Genomic DNA, 15,637 nt, shown 5'->3' on the forward strand with positions numbered 1-15,637 from the left:
AAGTACATTCCATACCTTTATTTTGTATCTCTTCAAGTATTTTGTGCCCCTTGGTAGACATCAGAAATTTTTTAGCTTGCACATTTTCTGCAACGTTTATTCTTAGTTTTTTCTCTTTTCTATTGCAATTGTAAATTGGAGCTCTCCTTCCATTATATCTTCTGTTTGTTGTTTGCATATGAGGACTACTAAATTTTGCATATTAATTTTTGATGCAGCCAACATACTGAATTAAAAACAATTTTTTTAAATGCTTATTCATTTTTGAGACACAGAGACAGAGCACAAGTGGGGGAGGGGCAGAAGGAGAGGGAGACACAGAATCCAAAGCAGGCTCCAGGCTCTGAGCTGTCAGCACAGAGTCCAACACGGGGCTTGAACTCATGAACTATGAGATCATGACCTGAGTGGAAACCAACTGAGCCACCTAGGCTCCCCTAACATACTGAATTATTAATGTTTGTGATAGATTTTCAGTTGATTTGTTTTGGTTTTCCAGGTTTATAATCATGTCAGCTATAAATGATGGTATGTTTATTTATTTCTTATTTTTATACCTCACTTTTTCTCAACCAACTGCAATGACTAATACTTCCTAAAATATTAATAGTGATATTTGTCATCTTTGTCTTGTTCCTGACTTTAATGGGAATGCTTGTAGTGTTTCCTAATTAATATGATTTGGAGGCTGAAATAAATATATTTTATTCTATTGGATCTTTAAAATATTAACAAAAATCTTCTATTTTCTTAAGAATTATTTTTATGAAGAATGGATGTTAAATTTTACCACATGTCTTCTCAGAATCTATGGTATGATGGTTACTTTTATGTGTCAACTTGACAGGGCCACCAAGTACCCAGATATTTGGTTAAACATTATTCTGGGTGTGTCTGTGAGAGTGTTTTTGGATGAGATTAACATTTGAATCAGTAGATGTAAGTAAAATAGATTGCCCTCCCTAATGTGGGTGGCCCTCATCGAAACATTTGAAGATCTGAATAGAATAAAAAGGCTGACCTTCTTATAATTAAGAGGGGAACCCTTCCTGCCTGACTGCTTGAGTTGGGACATTGGTCTTTTTCTGCTTTTGGATTGGAACCAAAATATTCTTGGGCCTTGAGACTGCCAGCTTTTGGATTGGAACTTATATCATTGGCCCTCCTGGATCTCAGGCCTTCGGACTTGGACTGGAACTACACCATTGTCTCTCCTGGGTCTCCAGCTTGCTGACTACAGATCTTGGAACTTCTCAGCTTCCATTATCATGTGAGCCAATTCTTAATAATAAATCTCTTTCTCTCTGTATATATCCTATTAGTTCTGTTCCTCTGGAGAACTCTAATACATATGGTGGTAAAACTATTTTTTTCTTTTGATCTCTTAGTAAAGTGAGTTGTATTAGTAGGTGTTCTAATAGTGAGCCATCCTTGCATTCCTGGTATATTATTCTTTCATGTGCTGCTAACTTCTTTTTGCTGGGGGTTTTTGCCTTGGTATTTGTGAGACTTGTCTGTGGTTTTCTCTTTCATGCTTTTGTTATTAGTTTTGGTAGCAATGTTATTCTTACCTCAAAAAAAATTATTTTGAAGTCTTTTCTCCCCTATGTTTTGGAACAGTTGAAATAGTTTTGGAATTACTCCTTAAGAATTCATTAATATAGAATTCTCCTGTGCAATGTTTGGTCAGGTACTTTGATATTTTTCCTTTTCTTCTGGGGTAATTGGTCTATTTAGATTTTTGTTTCTTCTGGGTCAATTTTGGTAAATTATATTTTACTAAAAAGTTATTATTTCTTATAGGGTTTCTAATATACTTGCATAGAAATGAGTGAATTTTGACTTAAATCTTTTGTTTGTTTAAGTAACTTTTAGATTAGTTGCAACTCTTGGAGTATTGACCCTACACTATTTGGTCTGTTGGTCCTTTTTCATGGATTTTCATTTCTCCTGTGATTTATAATTTTTTTATTGAAAATCTGTTTTCAGTGGGAGACGATTTCCCCTGGAGTTCTTTTTTTTTTAAAAAGCATTTCTTTTCTTTTTTTTTTTTAATGTTTATTTATTTATTTTGAGAGAGAAAGAGAGAGAGAGCATGAGGAGGGGAGGGGCAGACAGAGAGGAGGAGAGAATCCCAAGCAGGTTTCTTGCGGTCAGCACAGAGCCAGACATGGGGCTCGAACTCACAAACCATGAGATCATGACCTGAGCTGAAATCCAGAGTCAGATACTTAACCTACTGAGCCACCCAGGTGCCCTTCCCTTGGAGCTCGTGTGTGTGTATGTGTGTGTGTGTGTTTTAATGTTTATTTATTTTTGAGAAAGAGAGAAACAGTACAAGTAGGGGAGGGGCAGAGAGAGACACACAGAATCTGAAGCAGGCTTCAAGCTCCAAACTCCAAACTCCAAGCTGTCAGCACAGAGCCCGATGTGGGGCTTGAACTCAGGAACTGAGAGATCATGACCTGAGCTGAAGTTGGATGCCCAACCGACTGAGCCACCCAGGTGCCCCGAGTTCTTTTGTTCTAAGTTGTGGATGTACTTAATATAGTGGTCTCACATTTGCTTCTGCTGGAGTCATATAGGTTCTAGATCTGAACCTAAAGGCTTTATTTTGATTTCTTGGCTCAGGCTTTCTGTATAGATCTCAAACCTGAACTTGATTTTCACAGTTGGCTTTTATTCCTCATTTAAGGCAGTAGGATCTAGCATTATCCTACTACAAATGCCTACTATGAAAAGGAGAAAGCTAGTTAACATTATTTCATGGTATTTTAGAAAGTAATTAGTTAATTTTATGGTGAGGACATTATCATTGGGAAAGAGAGAAATTGGTCTATTTATTTATTCTGCATGTAATAGTCTGATACAGGGTTTGATAAACTATAGCCTGCCACTTTTTTTGTAAATAAAGTTTTATTGCAACACATCCACACCCATTTGTCAGTATGTATGTTTTATGGTTGCCTTTGTGCTACAATAACAGATTTAAATAGTTGTAACAAAGACCACGTGGCCCTTCAAGCCTAAGGTATTTACTCTCTGACCCTTTACAGAAAAAGTTTGCCAACTCCTGGTCTGATAACTATAATGCAGCTAGGATATGGTTAGTTTTTATCTTTGATTACAAAGTACAAATGACTACAGGGTTTTAAAGGTCAGGTTAAATAAAAAGTGTATCACTGGCAATAAAAGGAAATATTTGATTTCTGGTATGGGAGATAGAAATTATGCAGATAATTTAAGGACTTTCAGTTGCTTTAGATAGCAAAAGGAAGACTGATTGATGGATGACTTTACACTGACGAATGTGGATTTATGTGACTTGCTTGTATTCCTTTAAAATAATTCAGTTTTAGAATTTAGGACCTTCTGGTCACTCATCCTTAAAAATAGATCTTTGTTATGTTTATATGTTCCAGAAATGGATTTATACAAACCCAAAAGACAAGCCTTCTCTTTTAGGTGTATTCAGCTTCTGTATTTCACAAAAAATGTGTTTGTTTTTAAGGTTAATGATAAGTTTAGCTAATCTACTGTTAGGAAATAATTAAGGCAGATGGACTTGGACTGGAGCAGTTGTTCTCAACTGGGGGCAGTTTTGCTCTGAACGTGATATTTGACAGTGTCTGAAGTTATTTTTGGTTGTCACAATTAGGCAGTGAATGCTACTGGTATCTAGTGGGTAGGGGCCAGGGATGTCACAAAACATCCTATAATGCACAGGACAGTGCTCTGCAACACAGAATTATATGGCCTTAAATGTTAATAGTGCTGAGGTTATAAATCTGTGGCCTAAAAGCATAGAAAAGTTGAAAGCATTTTATAACCTCTCTTATTGAATTTGGGGAAAATATACTTCTAGAAACAAAATAAGTTGGATTTGCATTTATAATATTTGTGAGCTTCAAATATTCACCTTTGATTGTTAATCTTTCCTTTTCATTAAAAAAATCATGAAATAGAGATTAAGGGCAATTTCATTATTTCTAGGCAAATGACTTAGAATATTTTGGATGTTAGGGAAGGACTGAAGCATGTGTAAGTGGAGATGACATTAGTGTTTGTGTGCACATTTAATAGAGTAAGAGAGAAAAATATAAAACCAAATGGCACAGTGGACTCCGCTTCTCACCTCTCACCTTCTGGTAAGTGAAAAATCTGTCCAATTCCATTGTTAGCAGTGACAACCTGCTTAATGTTTCCAATTCAGAGTGCTTCTTTTGGGATACAGTACAAGGTTCTTCCTTTCTTTTTAATCTAGTCCTGTTTTGTTTGAGAATATGATTGGAAGGAGACTTTCTAGGAAGGTGATTGTTCCAATCTTTTGGGATAACTCACCTTTTATTACCCCATGATATAACTCTGTATTTTAGCATGTATTGTGAAAACTGTAAAACCTGGAATCACATTCCAGAACAAAGTATCAATGTAGCTTTTTTCTTTTTAATAATAGCTTTACTAAGAAATAATTCACATACTGTAAAATTCTCCTTTTAAAAATCTATAATTCAGTGTTTTTTAGTATATTTACAAGGTTGTGCAGCCATCATCACTGCCTAATTAAAAATTTTTTATCGGGGTGTCTGGGTGGCTCAGTTGGTTAAGTGTCCAACTTCAGCTCAGGTTATGATCTCACAGCTAGTAGGTTGGAGCCCTGCATATGGCTCTGTGCTGACAGCTCAGAGCCTGGAGCCTGTTTCAGATTCTGTGTCTCCCTCTTTCTCTGCCCCTCCCTCGCTCATGCTGTCTCTCTCAAAAATAAACATTTAAAAAATAAATAAAAATTATTTTATCATCCTAAAAAGAAAACCTATACTCATTATTAGTGACAACTCATTTCTCCCTTCCCCCAGCCCTTGGCAACCACTATTTTACTTTCTGTCTCAATGGATTTGTCCATTCTGGACATTTCATATAAATAGAATCATATCATATGTGGCCTTTATGACTGATTTCGTTTACTTAGCATAATGTTTTCAGCTTTGATCCATGTTATAGTATATGTCAGTACTTCATTCCTTTTTTAAAAAAAATTTTATATTTTATTTTATATTAGAGACAGAGACAGACAGAGAGACAGTGAGAAGGGGAGGGGCAGAGAGACGGAGACAGGATCTGAAGCAGGCTCCAGGCTCTGAGCTGTCAGTACAGAGCTCGACATGGGGGTTGAACTCATGAGCAGTTGAGATCATGACCTGAGCTGAAGTGGGACACTTAACCGACTGAGCCACCCAGGTGCCCCACTTCATTTCTTTTTATGTCTCAGTAATATTTCAGTGTATGGATAGTACCACATTTTGTTTATACAGTCATCTGTTGATAAACATTTGGATTGTTTTTATCTTTTGGCTATTGTGAGTAGTGCAGCTATAAACATTCGTGTACAAGTATTTGAGTACTTGTTTTCATTTCTTTTGAGTATATACCTAGAAGTGGAATTATTGGGATATAAAGTAACTCTAAGATTTACTTTTTGAAATAGTACCAAACTGTTTTCCACATTGGCCGTATCATTTTGCATTCCTACTAGTAACATACGGGATCCAGTTTCTCTACAATCTTGCCAAAACTTGTTATTTTCTCTCTCTTTTCTTTTTATAAAAATTATAATAAACATCCTAGTGGGTGTGAAGTATCTCATTGTAGTTTTGATTTACGTTTCCCAAATGACTAGTGATATTGAGCATTTTTTTCATGTGCTTCTTGGCCATTTGCCTATCTTCTTTTGAGAAATGGCTATTCAAGTTCTTTGCACATTTTTGAATTGAGTTGTTTTTGTCGAGTTGTAGTTCTTTATATAGTATCCTTTATTTTTTCAATTTGAAAGTAGTCGTTTGTTAACTGTCCAGATTACAAAAATAATCATGGTAGATACCTCAGTTAATCCTTTTTTTAATTAAAAATTTTTTTAAAAATTGTTTTTAATTTTATGTATGTATGTATGTATGTATGTATGTATGTATGTATGTATTTACTTCCAGGTTAGTTAGCATATAGTACAACAATGATTTTGGGAGTAGATTCCAGTGGTTCATCCCCTATGTATAACACCCAGTGCTCATCCCAACAAGTGTCTCTTAATGCTTTTTATCCATTTAGCTCATCCTCCCTCACACAATCCCTCTAGCAACCCTCTGTTTGTTCTCTATATTTAAGAGTCTCTTATGTTTTATCCCCCTCCCTGTTACTTTTGCTTCCCTTCTCTTATGTTCATCTGTTTTGTATCTTAAATTCCTCATATGAATGAAGTCATAGATATTTGTCTTTCTCTGACTGACTAATTTCACTTAGCATAATACCCTCCAGTTCCATCCACGTAGTTGCAAATGGCAAGATTTCATTCTTTTTGATTGCCGAGTAGTACTCCTTGTGTATATATACCACATCTTCTTTATCCATTCATCCATCAGTGGACATTTGGGCTCTTTCCATACTTTGGCTATTGTTGATAGTGCTGCGATAAACATGGGGGTGCATGTGCCGGTTCAAAACAGCAAACCTATATCCCTTGGATAAATACCTACTAGTGCAATTGCTGGGTCCTAGGGTAGTTCTATTTTTAATTTTTTGAGGAACCTCCATACCATTTTCCAGAGTGGCTGCACCAGTTTGCGTTCCCACCAGCAGTGCAAAAGAGATCCTCTTTCTCCACATCCTCGCCAACATCTGTTATTACCTGAGTTGTAAATGTTAGCCATTCTGATAGGTGTGAGGTGGAATCTCATTGTGGTTTTGATTTGTATTTCCCTGATGATAAGTGATGTTGAGCATTTTTTCATGTGTCGGTTGGCCATCTGGATGTCTTCTTTGGAGAAGTGTCTATTCATGTCTTTTGCCCATTTCTTCACTGGATTATTTGTTTGTTGAGTATTGAGTTTGATAAGTTCTTAATAGATTTTGGATGCTAACCCTTTATCTGATATGTAGTTTGCAAATATCTTCTTCCATTCTGTTGGTTGCCTTTTAGTTTTGCTGATTGTTTCCTTCGCTGTGCAGAAGCTTTTTATTTTGATGAGGTCCCAGTAGTTCATTTTTGCTTTTGTTTCCCTTGCCTCCAGAGACAAGTTGAGTAAGAAGTTGCTGTGGCCAAGATCAAAGAGGTTTTTGCCTGCTTTCTCCTTGAGGATTTTGATGGCTTCCTGTCTTAATTTTAGGTCTTTCATCCATTTTGAATTTATTTTTGTGTATGGTGTAAGAAAGTGGTCCAGGTTCATTTTTCTGCCATGTCTCTGTCCAGTTTTCCCAGCACCACTTGCTGAAGAGACTGTCTTTATTCCATTGGATATTCTTTCCTGCTTTGTCAAAGATTAGTTGGCCATATGTTTGTGGGTCCATTCCTGGGTTCTCTATTCTGTTCCATTGATCTGAGTGTCTGTTTTTGTGCCAGTATCATACTGTCTTGATGGTTACAACTTTGTAGTATAGCTTGAAGTCTGGGATTGTGATGCCTCCTGCTTTGGTTTTCTTTTTCAAGATTGCTTTGGCTATTTTGGGTCTTTTCTGGTTCCCTACAAACTTTAGGATTGTTTGTTGTAGCTCTGTGAAGAATGCTGGTATTATTTTGGTAGAGATTGCATTGAATATGTAGATTGCTTTGGGTAGTATGGACATTTTAACAACATTTATTCTTCCAGTCCAGGAGCATGGAATGTTTTTCCATTTGTGTGTGTGTATGTGTGTGTGTGTGTGTGTGTCTTCTTCAATTTCTTTCATAAGCTTTCAGTAGTTTTCAGTATATAGAGTTTTCACCTCTTTGGTTAGATTTATTCCTAGGTATTTTATGGTTTTTGGTGCAAATGTAAATGGGGTCGATTCCTTGATTTCTCTTTCCGTCACTTCATTATTGATGTGTAAGAATACAACGGATTTCTGTGCATTGATTTTATGTCCTGTGACTTTGGTGAATTCATGGATCAGTTCCAGCAGTTTTTTGGTGGAATCTTTTGGGTTTTCCATGTAGAGTATCATGTCATCTGCGAAGAGTGAAAGTTTTTCCTCCTTGCCGATTTGGATGCCTTATTATTATTATTTTTTAATGTTTATTTTTGAGAGACAGAGAGACAGAGCACAAATGGGGAGGAGCAGAGAGAGAGGGAGACACAGAATCTGAAGCAGGCTCCATCCAGGCTCTGAGTTGTCAGTACAGAGCCCAATGCTGGGCTTGAACCCATGAACTGTGAGATCATGACCTGAGCTGAAGTCGGACGCTCAACTGATTGAACCACCCAGGCACCCTGCTCAGTTCATCCTTCTAATGAGCCTGTTGATCTGGTCTTCCCTGTTGTGGGCATCTCCACCTTTTGCCAAACGGGTGGTCTTTTTCTTTATTCCCCCTCATGGAGAAGATAATTTGAAGGGCCATAAGAAGTTATTTGCTTCTTTGAAATATATTCTAACAGTATAGATCTTGTGAATCAGATCCTCCATGCAGATAATGCCATATTTACCAAAAGAGTGAGCAGTCAATGTGTTATCTGTCAAGATAATTCGCTTCTTGTTGATTTTGCCATAACCACACTTGTAGATCAGTTCATTTACTGACTTCCAGTTTGGGTACTCCCATATTTATATAGTGTCTTTTGATGCTGTTCAGTTTATCTGTTTTTTTCTTTTGTTGCTTGTGCTTTTGGTATCAAATCCAAAGTCATAAAGATTTCCCCCAATGTTTTATTCTAAGAGTTCTGTAGTTTTAGCTCTTAAGTTTTGATGCTATTGTAAATGGAATTGTTTTCTTTTCCTTCTTTTCTTTTCTTTTCTTTTCTTTTCTTTTCTTTTCTTTTCTTTTCTTTTCTTTTCTTTCCTTCTTTCTTTCTTTCTTTCTTTCAGTTTATTTATTTATTTTGAGAGAGAGAGCATGCGCACGCATGTGCACTGTCAGTGCAGAGCCTGACATGGGGCTTGAACTCACAAACCATGAGATCATGATCTGAGATGAAATCAAGAGTCAAGATTAACCGACTGAGCCACCCAGGGACCCCTCTTTTCTTTTCTATCTTTAAAATATTTTTTATTGGGTTGCTTGGGTGGCTCAGTCGGTTAACTGTGTGACTTCGGCTCAGGTCAGGATCTCATTGTTCATGAGTTTGAGCCCCGCATCAGGCTCTCTGCTGTCAGCACCAAGCTGCTTCAGATCTCTGTCTCCCCCCACCCCCCGCCCCTCCCTCACGTGCGCACATGCTCTCTCTGTCTCTCAAAAATAAATCAGTAAATAAATAAACATTAAAAATAACAAAAAAAATTTTTATTAAAGCAAAATGACTACAATGAAAAGAGATGAATTAAAAAAAAACAGAAGAGTAATCTTTGGTTTGGGAGGATTCTTATATTCATGTAATGAGGACCCTTTAATTTTAGCAGTGGAAGTGTTGGAATGCTGACATAAGATCAAGTTAGGAAAAGAATACCAGTATCAGGTCAAAGCTAGTTGGTGTCTTCCAAAGTGACAGTAGAAGATACCACAGGGTAAAATGTGGGCGGAGCTGTACTCTTTTCACTTCAGAAGAGAACTTTATGTGCTACAAGAAGAATGCCTCAGTCACCCAGTGTTCTAGGGAAAGGAATTAGTTTCTAGCAGTATTATTATAGGGGAAATGGTTTTCTTAATTTCATTTTTCAGATTATTTATTGCTAGTGTAAAAAAATACAATTGATGTTTGTATTTGTCTTGTATCCTATAACTTTGCTGAACTCTTTTATTTTTTAGAATTTTGGAATTTTCTTTTTTAAAGTTTATTTGAGAGAGAGAAAGAGAGAGAGAGAGAGAGAGAATGAGAGAGTAAGTGGGGGAGAAGCAGAGAAAGGAAGAGAATCCCAAGCAGGCTCTGCGTTGTCAGCACAGAGCCCGACGCAGCGCTCAAACCCACGAAACATTGAGATCATGACCTGAGCCAAAACTGAGAGTCAGATGCTTAACTGACTGAGCCATCCAGGTGCCCCTAGAATTTTCTATGTACAAGATCATGTCACCTGCTTAACATAAATCTTGACTATATAAGTTTTCTCTTCTCCCATACCTAGACCCTTGCACAGTCTGAGTTACATGCCCGTTGTCTTCACAGAAACCTGTTACTTTTATCATATTCTGTTGAAATGATCTATTTAAAGTGTCTGTCATCCCACTTAGCTTTAAGCTCCATGAGGATAGGGACTATGTGTTATTTATTTTTGTTTTGCCAGGGTATAGCACTGTGCCTGGCATAGAATAGGCATCTATCCATCCATCCATCCATTCACTATATTGTGGTTCTTCTATATGTTAGGCATTGTGCTAAGTGCTGAGATACAGTAATGAGTAAGACTTGTTATTCTTGCCATTGTGGAATTTATAATCTAATGGTAAATATTTATATTAAGTAATTACAAGGGTGATTACAACACAAAGAGGAACATGGCATATTAGTTTCCTATTGCTGCATAGCAGTATTACCATGAATGCAATAGTTGAAAGGAATACGTATTTATGATATCTTTTTCTGTGGTTCAAGAGTCCAGGCAGGACTTGGCTGGGTCCCCTGCTCCATGGTCTCACAAAGCTGTAATTAAGGTGTCAGGTTGGGTGGAGATCCTGACTGGCTCAGTCAGAAGAGGGTGTGACTCTTGATCTCAGGCTTGTGAGTTCAAGCCCCATGTTGGGTGTAGAGATTAGTTAAATAAATTAAAAAAAACTTTTACAAAATGGTGTCATCTGGGGCTGACATCTTATCTGGGGCTCAACTGGGGAAGGATTTGCTACTAAGCTCATGTGGTTGGTGGCAGCATTCAATTCCTTGCAGGCTGTTGAATTGAGGGCTTCAGCTTGATATGTTTCATATTGGCAGCTTGAGTCTTTGAAGCTAGTAAGCGAGTCTTTTAATAAGATAGGTTACAAGCTTATGTGACATTTAGGTCACAGTTAATTCATTTTTTTCTTCTTATTTATTTAAAAAAATTTTTTTTTTTTTGGAGAGTGCAAGCAGGGGGGCGGGTACAGAGAGAGGGGGACAGAGGATCTGAAGCTGGCTCTGTGCTGACAGGCTGACTCTGTTGCTGTCAAGCTCCGATGTGGAGCTTGAACTCACGAACTGCAAGATCATGAACTGAGCTGAAGTCGGATACTCAACCGACTGAGCTACCCAGGTGTCCCGCAGTTAATTCATTTTTGATGTTTTAAATTTTGAGTCACCTTTGCCATATTGTATTGGTTAAAAATAAGTCACAGACCCTGCCCAGGCTCAAGGGGAAAGGATCACACAATGGCATGAACACTAGGGGTAGGGATCATGGGAGCCAGTCTAGAGTCTGTTGCCACACACGGATTGCAATGGGAGTACAAAAAAGCCATTGTCTAATTTGGAGTGGGAGAATGCTCTTCTTGAGAAAGTGAAGTTTAGGTTGAGACTTGAAGGGTAAATAGGAACTAGCCAAGTGAAGGAATAGGTTGGAGAAATGAACATTCCAAGAGGAAGGAACAATCTATTTGTAGGCCTAGATGAGAGAAGTCTGAGATGCAGTTAAGGATCTGAAAGAAGTCTAGAATGGCTTCAGCAGAGGGTCGGGGAGATTGGTAAGAGATGAAATATGTTGCAGAGGTAAGCAGGGGTTTATTGTTGAGGACTTCATCATCTGTAGAGGTACTCAAGGATAAGAATTTTCGATTTTATCTTAAGACACTTGCTTTTAATTTTAAGTAAGTGGGTTGGAGAGGGTAAGAACTGATTCAGTTTGGCAATGGTCCAAAGTGAAAGATGTGATATGTGACTGTGGCAGAAGTGTGCATGGTGGTAACTGGAATGGTGTGGAGTGAAATGATTTGAAATACTAGACATGCTTTTTAAAAATCTTTTTGAAAAACATTTATTCATTTTTGAGAGAGAGAGCATGAGCTGGGAGGGGCAGAGAGAGAGACAGAGGATCTGAAGCAGGTGACAGCAGAGAGCCTGATGCAGAGTTCCAACTCACCAACCGCGAGATCATGACCTGAGCTGAAGTCAGACGCTTAATCAACTGAGCCACCCACCCAGGTGCCTCTAGACATGCGGTTTAATTTACCAACTTAAGTATGCATATAAAAAAATTGAGAGATACTTTGAAGGTATTAACTGTAGCATTTGGTGAATGGTTGGATGTGACGGTGAGAGGAAGGAGGAATCAAAGATGATTTCAAGTACAAGCAGCTGGATGTTTGAACTCTGAAGGAGGAATGTATTTGATGATTTCAGATTTGGATTAGAATGTGAAACCTCTATAAGCAGTTAACATCTAGAGTTCAGAAGAGAGATCTGGCTTGGAAATGTAGATATAAGAGCTATTAACATAGAGTAACTGGGGGCGCCTGGGTGGCTCAGTCGGTTAAGCGGCCGACTTCAGCTCAGGTCATGATCTCGCGGTCTGTGAGTTAGAGCCCCGCGTCGGGCTCTGTGCTGACAGCTCAGAGCCTGGAGCCTGCTTCAGATTCTGTGTCTCCCTCTCTCTGACCCTCCCCCGTTCATGCTCTGTCTCTCTCTGTCTCAAAAATAAATAAACGTTAAAAAAAATTAAAAAAAAAACATAGAGTAACTGAAGCCATGGGTGTGAATGATGTTATACAGGGAGTATAAACAGACAGAAGAGAGCCTGGGACCAAGTATTGATGAACTCAAACATTTAAGGGTTGAGTAGAGGAAGGAAGAGCTGGAAAAGGAGCCTGAATACAAGTAGTAAGAGGGTAAGAGTACCGGTGTGTGTATCTGTGTACCTGTGTGTTAGTGAGTGAGAGAGAGAGACTTGATGAAGAAATTTGAACCTAGGATGAACACAAAGTTTGTGTTCTTTTCACTGTACCCTGTATAACAATGCCTACCTTGTAATGTTGGAAGGATCAAATGAAATGTGTAGAGCATCTTGTACAATGTTTTGTCGATCGAGCAAATAGTAGCTTTTGTTATTTTAGATGTTATTTTCTCTATTTTATTTTTGCACAACAGTTCAAATTTGATCTTAGGTTAGCCCACTATTTTTAGATGTGATTTCATTTTTAAAAATTCTATTATTGTTATTTTTATTAGAGAGAGAGAGCACAAGTGGGGAAGAGGAGCGGGAGGGGAGAGATTGGAGAGAGAATCCCAAGCAGGCTCCATGCTGAGTGAGGACCCGACCCAGGGCTCAATCACATGACCGCAGGACCAAGCCTAAATCAAGAGTCTGTTGCTTAACTAACTGGGCCCATAACTGAGCCCCAGATATGATTTAATTTTTTATGGTCATGTGATATCAAATGCCTTCTTTTCTTGTAATTATCATATTTTTCATAGCATGATTGCCTCTTCTCTCCTTTGTACCTCCTGTATACCCTATATAAACTTTTATCAGAGCAATGCTACATTTTATGACTTTTTTTTTTACGTGTTTGTGTTTCTCTGTTAGATCAGACCTCCCTATGTTTTTCATCTCTGTGTCTTTAGTACTTGGCACAGACTCTGCCAAGTAGTGGGTACTCACTAAATATTTGTTGCATGAAAAAAACCCCATATATATGTTATAAGAATATGTAGAGTTTGCTAATCAAATTGTACACCTGAAACTAATATAACACTGTATGTCAATTATACTTCAGTATAAAAAGAAAGAAAGAAGAGAATGCATTGAGAAGCAACATGAGAGAGAGACAGACTCTGGAGCTAGACTGCCTCTGTTTGAGCCTTTAAAAATTTTTTTTTCTAAACCCAATATGAGGCTCGAACTCACAACCCTGAGATCAAGAGTCAACATGCTGCATCACCTGAGCCAGGCAGGCACCACTATAATGACTCTATTTGAATCTTGGCTCTACCACTTATAAGCTTTCTGACCTTGGGCAAGTTACTTGACTTCTGTGCCTCAGTTTCTGCATCTGCAAAATAGAGGTAATGATAGTACCTACCTTATGGGGTTGTTGAGCGGATGTAATGAGCTAGTATGTAAAGTATTTAGAATACTGTCTAGCATATAATATACCCTATATAAGGGCTAGTTATTATTTCTATTACAAATGCAGTTAAGATTTTGAGTTTTGTGCTAAGTACTATGTTAAGAACTTGTATACATGATCTTTTTATTTATACAAATATTTATATTTGCCACAATAATTCTATAAGCAGTTATACTTCCATTATATAAATGAGGAAACTGCCCCTGCCCTGGAGCCATTAAGAAGCAGCAGCCGTAGCTCTGTGCTACCCTATGGCCGGGGGCCTAAACAAGGGCCATGAGGTGACTAAGAACGTGAGCAAACTGAGGTATAGCTGCTGCCACAGGCGCCTCACCAAGCACACCAGGTTTGTGTGGTACATGATCCGAGAGGTATATGGCTTTGCCTCATATGAGCAGCCTGCGTGGAGTTGCTCAAGGTCTCCAAGGACAATGGTGCCATCAAGTTCATCAAGAAAAAGGTGGAGACACACATCCATGCCAAGAGGAAGAGAGAGGAGCTGAGCAACATGCTGGTAGCCATGGGGAAAGTCACAGCCAAGAAGGATTGAACTCCTCCTCTCTGTATGTAATAGAAACTTTTGGAACTTGGAAAAAATAATAATAAATACATAAATAAATTAGGAAACTGAGGTCCAAAAATGTTTAATGTCTTGCCAATAGGTAAGTGGTACAGCTAGGATTTGAATTCATATCTGTGTAATTGATGAATGGAATATCATAGCTAATTTTGATCCAGTGTACAAGAAAAAATTTAAAGATTGTTTTATTAATTTTTATATATTTATGCTATATTTTTAGAATGTGTGTGTGTGTGTGTGTGTGTGTGTGTGTGTGTGTGTGTATGCTTTCTTATAGAGTTCAACCTGATTCATTTTGAGTGGCAAGTATACAACTAGTTATATAAGTTAGAGGCTTGGGCGCCTGGGTGGCTTGGTTGTTAAGCATCTGACTTCAGCTCACGTTATGATCTCATGGTTCATGAGCTTGAGTCCCACTGTGGGTGAGCATGAGCCCTGCTTTGGGTGAGCACAAGCTCTGCTTCTGGTGAACATGAGCCCCGCTTTGGGTGAGCCCCGCTTCTCTCTCTCTCTCTCTCTCTCTCTCTCTGTCTCTGCTCCTTGCTCACTTGCGCTCTCTCTCTCAAGAAAAAAAAAAGAGGCAAAGTTCCTACTTTCTCCCCCTTTATATTTTCCCAAATTGACAGCATTATGTGGAAATGCCAAGCTGTAAGAAATAATAAACTTATAAACTAAAAGAGCCAGATATCTGCCATCTGCTTGGGTACTGAAAAATTGATTTATTCACATTCATGGTTATACATTTATTATTTAGTGCACATGGAGTTGTCATGCAAACTCTAAATCTGTAACAGTATTAACAGTTGTGGTATAAAGAAAGTAAGGGGAACATTTTAGTATGTGAATGTTACTTTGTTCTGAGATGTTTTATTTTTGTGCTTGGGAAGGTAAAGTTTTTGTGTTCTCTGGTGGTTTTATCTACTTTGAGAAGTAAGATACTGGGTCTCAAAATGCTGGTGTTGCTGCAGCGGTCTTAGTGTGCCAACTGCCTACAATTTTTTAGTCTCTCCAACTACATCTTGTGAGATCTTCAAGACACTGAATCCTTTCTCTTTCAAATGTGATCATTGTCACAACCTGAATCTATAGAAACTCAAGGATTTTTCTCAAATTGTCTATATTTTCATAGT

At 38.0% G+C, this 15,637-nt stretch overlaps 1 protein-coding gene and 1 pseudogene across 3 annotated transcripts in view; both read left to right on the forward strand.

Annotated features, from left to right (window-relative positions):
- Positions 1-15,637, forward strand: part of TESK2 (testis associated actin remodelling kinase 2) — a 131,824-nt gene that overhangs the window by 33,401 nt on the left and 82,786 nt on the right. The window contains exon 1 of one of the 3 annotated variants that reach the window (XM_060622347.2): positions 1,111-1,270. The exons of the other annotated variants lie outside the window; for them this stretch is intronic. The gene's annotated coding sequence lies outside the window, so the exon portion shown is untranslated. Of the gene's footprint in view, positions 1-1,110; positions 1,271-15,637 lie in introns of those variants that run through there. 3 annotated transcript variants of the gene reach the window in all.
- On the forward strand, positions 4,052-14,670 carry LOC132672983 (large ribosomal subunit protein eL36 pseudogene; annotated as a pseudogene).

Source organism: Panthera onca, chromosome C1 (assembly GCF_046562875.1).
Source record: "Panthera onca isolate mPanOnc1 chromosome C1, mPanOnc1 haplotype 2, whole genome shotgun sequence".
In the NCBI taxonomy this organism is placed as follows: Eukaryota; Metazoa; Chordata; class Mammalia; order Carnivora; family Felidae; genus Panthera; species Panthera onca.